This window comes from Propithecus coquereli, unplaced genomic scaffold (assembly GCF_000956105.1).
Source record: "Propithecus coquereli isolate 6110/MARCELLA unplaced genomic scaffold, Pcoq_1.0 Scaffold254, whole genome shotgun sequence".
Lineage (NCBI taxonomy): Eukaryota > Metazoa > Chordata > Mammalia > Primates > Indriidae > Propithecus > Propithecus coquereli.
The window spans coordinates 2,584,881-2,592,953 of NW_012148108.1; the positions used below are offsets into that span (position 1 = coordinate 2,584,881).

Consider the following 8,073-nt stretch of genomic DNA (forward strand, 5'->3'; position numbering starts at 1 on the left):
AGCCGTCACCAGCATAGTGTACGCTGTACCCAAGAGGTACATTTTTATCCCTCACCCCTCTCCCACCCTCCTCCCTTCTCCGTTTTCAATGTCCCTTACACCACTTTGTGACCATCTATACCCCTCGTTTAGCTCCCACTTATAAGTGAGAACATGTGGCCATCTGTTTTTCCATTCCTGAGAAAATCCACTTAGGATAACGGTCTCCAGTTCCATCTGAGTTGGCTGCAAAAGAAATTATTTCATTCCTTTTTATGGCTGAGTAGTACTCCATGGTAAATATATAGTAGATCACATTTTCTTTATCCACTCATCAGTTGATGGGCACTCAGGTTGGTTCCATGTCTCTGCAGTTGTGAACTGTGCTGTGATAAACATTTGAGTGCAGCGTCTTTTTTAAAAAACGGACGCAGTGCAAAGGGAATGCTCATACACTGCTGGTGGGAATGCAAACTAGCGCAACCGCTGGGGAAAGCAGCATGGAGAGTCCCCGAAGAACTAACAGCAGACCTACCATTTCATCCAGCAACCCCTCCACTGAGCATCTACCCAAAGGAAATGACAGCGCCTTGACGCAGCAATAACCCAGTAGCAATCAGCACTACGTGGGTCCACATCCTGGTTCCGAGCATTTCTCATCAAAATGAACCAGGGCTCCTTGGAAAACTAGCCAATGTCAGGACTAAGGCAAGGAAACTACGGGTAAGCCCGAGACACCCTGCGCCAGAAAGCAGGTAACGGCCAAAGAATGGCAGAACAAGTGAAAAGCAAGCACACGGAGCCACACGGAAGGGGCTCCCACTGGCCAAATTTAGGACTTGAGCATGAAAAGGAAGGACAAAAATTCTCTCACTCTGAATTAAAAACAAACAAAAAAAATGAGTTTATAGTGAAACTAAAAAGGGGGAAGGGGACTGCTAGGCTCTTCTTTACAGAAAAACACCAGCTAATACATACAGACGGTTAGAAAATCACTAATTTGCAAACACCAACATAATAACTGATTTAGGCAAGGATCACCCATAGTAAAGGGCTTTTGTGGAACAGGATATTCACAGTGTCTTCAAGTATTAATTATCATTTAAAGCTCTTATTCCCCACACAGGGGGAAAGGGCCTTTCTGGTGGAGAGAGCTGGCAGATGCCACCAAGTGATCAGTGACATCGACAACGGGATAAAGTGACATGTGTCTCCTAACGTTGTGCGATGGAAAGCCATCGTCATCTATGTGGTATTCTTTTTCTTCTTTTTCCTTTTTAAAGAGACAGGGTCTCATAGCTTTGTTGTCCAGGCTGGATTCGAATTCCTGGGCTCAAGAGCTCCTCCCACAACAGCTTGAGTCCCTGGGGCTACAGGTGCATGCCACCGCACCGGATTATCTATGCAGTATGCTAGTGAAAAAATGTTTAACTTTGTTTCTTCGTGATTATATTCATCGGGCACCTCCAAATTGTGGAAAATTCTATAAGAAAACTGACCTGAACTCTTCAGAAATGCCGATCCCATAAAGACAAAAGGCGGCAGGGAGATTATTTTAGATGAAAGAAGACTAAACAGTTAAAATAGCCACATCCCATGATGATCTCTGACTGGATCTTGGACTGAAAAAGAGAGTTATATAGCCAAGCAGGGTGGTGCATGCCTGTAGTCCCAGCTACTCGGGAGGCTGAGGCAGGAGGATCACTTGAGCCCAGGAGTTTGAGGTTGCTGAGCTAGGCTGACGCCACCACACTCTAGCCCAGGTGACAGGGTAAGATTGTGTCTCCAAAAAAAAAAAGTTATAAAGGACATTTTTTGAAAAACTGAAGAAATCTGAATATGTTAGCTGTCAGTGCTAATTTCTTTGGTGTGAAAAAAATATTATGGTTATGCAGGAAGATACTTACAATATATAACTACTGAAAAGGCACTCATATCAAAAATACATAAGGAATTACTATGAATCAATTAGAATATGACAAAAATTCCATAGAAAACAGGTCAGGTCTACGGCCATGCCGCCCTGAACGCGCCTGATCCCATTTGACCTTGGAAAATAGGTTAGAGATGATCAAATAATTTTACCGAAAACAGATTAAACATGCAGGTAGCCAATAAACCTGTGAAAAGGAGACCAGCTGGATTCATCGTGACCAGAGGGCAGCAAATATGAAGAGAACAGACAACGCCAAACGACGGTAAGGATGTGGAGCAGGGGGGCTTCCACCAACTGCTGGCAGGTGGTCAACTGGTACAACCACTCTGGAAAAACACACTGTAAGTAGAACTAAAGACACAAAGACCCCATGAGAAAGTTCCAGGCAAAAACTAGAAATAACCCAAATTGTTCACCTGAGAAATTAAGAGCATTTAATGAAGAGTCTAACACCGAATTTGTCCGTATCCATCGCAAAGCCGGGCACACACAGAATCTCCCCCACAGAATGTAATCCCGCCCTTTATCCTGTCTTCACATACGCGTGACTAACGGATGCCTATAATTTCAGTCTGAAAACACATCCCAATGGCTTCCCATCTCACAAAAATAAAAACCAAAAACCTTACGATGATCTGGGACTGCTCTCCCCCCGACTCACTCTCATCTGGAGCCCTGACTAGAAAGTTCTTCTCTGAAACACCCTCCACATATCCTGACAGCTACTGCCCACCTACTTTCTGGTCTCTGCTCCGATGAAACCTAACACACAAGCCCTCCTGTAGTGCTCGCCCCTCACTCGGGTCCTTACATTCTCTCTCCCCCTCACCTCGCTTCTATTTTTCTACCTAGCCTTGCCCATCACCAAGTACCAGACATTTTAAATGTGCGAACCGCATGTCTTCGCCACTAGAGTGTGAGTGCCATGAAAGCAAGGACTTCCTGCAATTTGTTCATGTCTGCACACTCAGCAGAGCACGCGTGGCACGTAGCAGACACCCTCGGATTCCAGGCTTGGGGAGAATAGCTGTGATATGGCCTACACGGCTGACAGTTCCTTAAACTATCTGCCGTTTACTTCATCGCAAGAAATATAAAAACCCTTCATTAACTTAAATTAGCTGTTCTGCTTTATGAAAAATTTAAAATATTTGCTCTTAATGCATTTAATTCCCCTAAGTTCTATATCAGGAAAAGTATAAGCTATTCCAAAATTCCAAATGAGAATTATGTGAGGCACTCAATAATAAACAAATTATCCTAATGAATTTCTAATCTTACTATTATCCTGCAAATAAGCCCATGAAAACAATACTATCATATATATCACTTTTTTTAGTATTACAATAAAATCTCAGTAGTCCTGCTAATAAAAGATAACAGTATCTGGAGATACAAAATACACACATCCCAGAAACACAACCTTAGCCAAGAAACCAGAATTTCAACATAATGCAGTTCTAAGACAGAACCAGATTTAACAAAATCTAGTCCGAGGAAACCTCACTGGACAGACAGCCCAAGCCACTCCACGACAGTCCTCGATCACAGGATTCATGGCACAGGTCGTGGGGTCTAGACAGGCTCCTGAGTAGCTTACATTTTTCCACCAAACGTTTTACTGCTGTTGGTAAAAACAGAGTTAGTTAAAAGCAAAAAAAAAAGTTTTCCTCCTCTCCATCTTTTGACGGAGAATTAAGATTAAACAAAACCTCAGAGGGAAAAAAGGATATCAACTCTAAGTTGGTTGTTTTGACTAAATTGTATCTATCAGCTCTCAAGTAACCAAGAAATAAATCTGCCTACCTGTTGTTCAAACCAGCCATTTTTCAGGCTCAGAACGTGCTTAGCAGCTAAAATACAACATCCCAGTTTTTGCTAAAATTAATTAAGTTTTATCAATAGCCTGTATTGAAAAATCTAAAATCCTACCCAACCCTATTTCACAAACTTTTAGGTAATGTAAGAAATAAAACGGTGTGTTTTTAAAACAATGGTGCGTTTTCCTATATCGTGTGAATATTGACATACATATAAACATAACTGGAACCATACTATACATACTCCAGTTTTTAATGCCTACATAATTACACAATTATAAATAAAGCTGCAGGAAACCTTTCTTACATGTCTTTTTGCTAAATCAAAAAAGAAATAAACCAAAGCTTTAACTAAAAAAAAGTTTCTGAAAACGTTTCAGCACTGAGTCTGTAAGTGAAAGTGAAAACAACGTTAAAAGATCCGGTCCACTGACTACAGACGTCCTCGCTCATTGGGACTGACTCATTCGTGCCCCTTGTGTGGCCTCTTCCTCAGGTTGCCGATTTTTGTGCTTTTTATTCAGTGCTCCAGAAACTAAACAAGGAAAAAAACGACAGAGAGGGACCCAGGTAAAACTTGTTACAGCCTTAGCTGAATTTTTTTTAAAAAGAACAAAACTGATGAGCCACATTTAAACCACATTCCCCACCAGCCTCTCTCAACCGAGGTTCCCAGAGATAACTGGGCCCTAAGCCGAGGGCACCCATCGCAGGTAAGGATGTCACTGCTCTCTCCGCACCTAGAGCCAACCGGCTAGGCACCAGCGCAGGGAAAACCGACGAAACCACCATTCAGCATCATTTTCTTCAAGGTTTAATTCTCTCTCGTGGAACCCAGACAGGGAAAGGCCATTAACAGCACGTTTGATTCAACGTATATAAAGGAATAGCAGCTGCCACACCAATGTGAAGCTACCGTGACATCTTTCCCTTTTCCATTCGGAACATCACCGTGCTTCTACTTTATACCAGAGTTCACTGTGCTCCTGCAATGAGGGTGGTTTTAGGGCCTGAACAGAGTCCCTCACGAAAATGTTTAATTTACTGTTTACTATGTGAAGTTTTCCCATACTAAACCACAACTAAAGTACAGCTATCTCACCGGTTTATTTCGTGGCCTTGTGGGTCTCCTATCCACTGAGGCAGATCCTTCTATTAAATACATCGAGTCACTGACTGAGGGGCTTTCTCATGAACTGGAGAACAACTTTATATGCCGATGATAGGTACGCACGTGCTTATTTCATGTGCCAAATTTACATTAACACAGAAAAATAATTTGGCAATGCAGCCAATGTCCGCTGAAAACAGTCCACTCGGTTTCCCGCAGGACCGTAAGTGAAAAGGCGGTTAGCTCAGATGTTACTCAACACCGAACCAGAAAGCTGTTCAGAGCACCCCAAAAGTATCCTTTGTATTTCAGCAGCACTAACATCAGAATAAAGCCAAGGATCTCTCTCTCTAACGTGCCAAGTGGGAAAAACATATCAAGTCAGCGTTATGCACACGGTATATACATATATATGAAGGAGGCAAAGTAACCCCCTACAGCCGAAAGGCAATGGAAGCACCATCCTGAGGGTCTGTTTCACATTTTCTAAAAAAAAAAAACAACAAAAAAACGTAAATAGTTTTGCCAAAAGCGACAAGTTTTCATAAAGGACTGTTTTTTCTTTCTTCTTTTTCTATTTTTCTTTAAAAGAAAAATTAACATCCATTAATGTCTTACAATTTAAACAAGCCAAACTAGTGGAATTTTTAAAACCTTTATTTTGGAAAAAAGGAACCAAGTTTAAAACCCAACAGTTGTACGTGGTATTAGAGAAAAATGGCTGAGAAAAGGAAACCCAATGCACAAAATAATTTAAACCAACCAGAACAAAGTAGGAAAGATTCCCACCAGCTCATCCCAACAGGTGGTTTCCAAGCAAAGCAGGGTTTTTTTTAAGTTCTATGAAAAGCCCTATCTTTGAATGGAGTATATTTAATTGAGTATATTTGCTGAGTATATTTATTACTGAGTATACGTACCTAAGTAAATAGCCATTTTTATACAGGAATGGTCCATAGAAAAAGTCAGGGGCTCTCAAACTATTTATAGTTTTGAAGCAACTTTCTCAGTCTATGATACTCTCTCCCAATACACCATAAGACATTCTAAGTAAATTAAATATTGCATTTCAAAGAAAGAATCTGCAGATACTTCAGGAGACAGAACCAACCTGAAATACCACACAATGCACGTGAAAAATCTCAAATTTAGCAATGCAACTCTTTCTTAAATCGGGTATACTTTTTTTTTTTTTTTAATGTACGCTCCCGTTAAGAAATGCAAAACTTTCTCCCCTCGCCACTGGTAGTTGAAAACTCACTGTGCAACTAAATTTTTTTAAAAATAGCATTCTACTTTGGCAGATACTCAGTAACCCACGCTGGGACTGCACGCGCAGCAGCACATTGTTGCAAACGCGGCGAAACTTTTAAGTGCAACCGCACGCAGAGCAACAGAGTTTACATTTTAGGCAACGTTTGGATAATAACAAGCTAAATTAAATTAAGGGGAACGCTCCCACCTACAGCGTGCGTCCCACGCACCCACGCAAGCTTGAAGTTTGCAAACTCACTTTTATGCACCGGTTCAACAGACGGTCACACCCCTCTTCCCCATCTCCCCCCACGCCCCCTAAGGTCAAAGGGCTGGGGACAAAAGACAACAAGAGCACGTGACTGAAGTTTCTCCCACACTCTCCCCCTCGGGACCGGAGGCCGCGCTCCGGCCGGTGCGGGGTCGGGGGTCGGGGCTCGGGGGGAGCCGGAGCGGCCCCCGGGACCGCGGCGACGGGCGGCCGGGCGGGCGCGGCCTGTTACCTTTTCCTGCTCCTCGCGCAGCCTCGCCAGCTCCGGGGCGCGCGGCGGCGCCGAGGCCGAGGCCGGGGAAGAAGCCGGGGCCGGGGCGCGGGGCTCGGGGCCCGACGGGGCCTGCATGGCGGGCGCGGCCTCAGCGGGGCGAACGAGTCCTGAACCAGTGTCTGCGGGGGCGGCGGCCCGGCGCCCGCGTGCTCGCCCTCATGCGCCGCGCGCCCGGCAACCGGGGGCCCGCGCCCGCCTTCGCCGCTGCCGCGGGGGCCGCTGCTCGCGTCCGCGCTGCCCGCGGCCGCATCTCACCGGCGCATGCCGCCCGCCGCCGCCACCGCCGCCGCGGGCTCGGAGCACAGGCCGGAGCCGGACGCGCCTCTGAGGTGGCCCGGCCCAGCCTGGCGTCCCGCGCCGCCGCAGGCTCCGCCCCCGCCCCGCCCCGCGCGGCACGTCGGGAAGCGCGCGCAGGCTCCGCCCCACGCAGGCTCCGCCCCGCGCGGCTCGTCGGGAAGCGCGTGCCGCCCGCAGGCCCCGCCCCCAGCCCGCCCCGCGCGGTACATAAGGAAGCGCGCTCGCTGCGCCACCCGCAGGCCCCGCCCCCGGCGCGTCCCGCGCGGCACGTCGGGAAGCGCGCGCCGCTCGCAGGCCCCGCCCTCTCCCCGCCCCTCAGCCTCGCAGGCCCCGCCCCCGGCCCGCCCCTGGCTGCACGAGGACGGCGCAGAGCGGCTGGGCCTGGCCGTCCAGCGCACGACCGCGTAGCCGCGACTGCCCCGGATCTGGCGCCGCGTCTGCTGGCCGAAGCTGAGTCCATGCACCGAATTATTTCCCAAGCACGTTTAATTTTAGCAAATTCACTTGTTCTCTGTGCCTTTCTAATGAATTAAAATATGCAACTGTAGTTTGCACGCGTGTTGATGACTGCACACCATGCGTTTCCTTATGCGTGTACGGAGCTGCTGTCCTGGCATCGACATGCTGGGGGGAACGCACTAGGAAGTTCGCAGGCGAGACTTCGCCCCCACTTTCCTCTTACTTTTTATTTTTATTTTTTTGTTGTTGTGTCCCATGTCAGAGGAAAAGAACCTTCCTCTCTTACTTTGGAGCTGCCTGGAGGCTCCTGAGAAAGTTCTTCCTCATTCTTTGGTAGCACTTCCATAGGGAATCTCTCCATCCCCTTGGCCAGGAGGCACAGAGTAGGTAGCCGTGTGTATTTCAGGCAGCTCTCCTAGACCACCTGGACACCTCCTAGACGACCTGGACACCTCTATCAGACCACCTGGACTCATCCGTTAGACCACCTGGACTCCTCCGTTAGACCACCTGGACGCCTCCGTCAGACCACCTGGACACCTCCTAGACCACCTGGACACCTCCTAGACGACCTGGACACCTCTATCAGACCACCTGGACTCATCCGTTAGACCACCTGGACTCCTCCGTTAGACCACCTGGACGCCTCCGTCAGACCACCTGGACACCTCC

General features: G+C 47.2%; 1 protein-coding gene across 1 annotated transcript in view; it reads right to left on the reverse strand.

Annotated features, from left to right (window-relative positions):
• The window catches only part of URI1 (URI1, prefoldin-like chaperone), a 71,791-nt gene extending 65,116 nt beyond the window's left edge, over positions 1-6,675 (reverse strand). The window contains exon 1 of the mRNA XM_012647043.1: positions 6,604-6,675. The gene's annotated coding sequence lies outside the window, so the exon portion shown is untranslated. The remainder of the gene's footprint in view (positions 1-6,603) is intronic.
• Between the last annotated feature and the right edge of the window lie 1,398 nt (positions 6,676-8,073).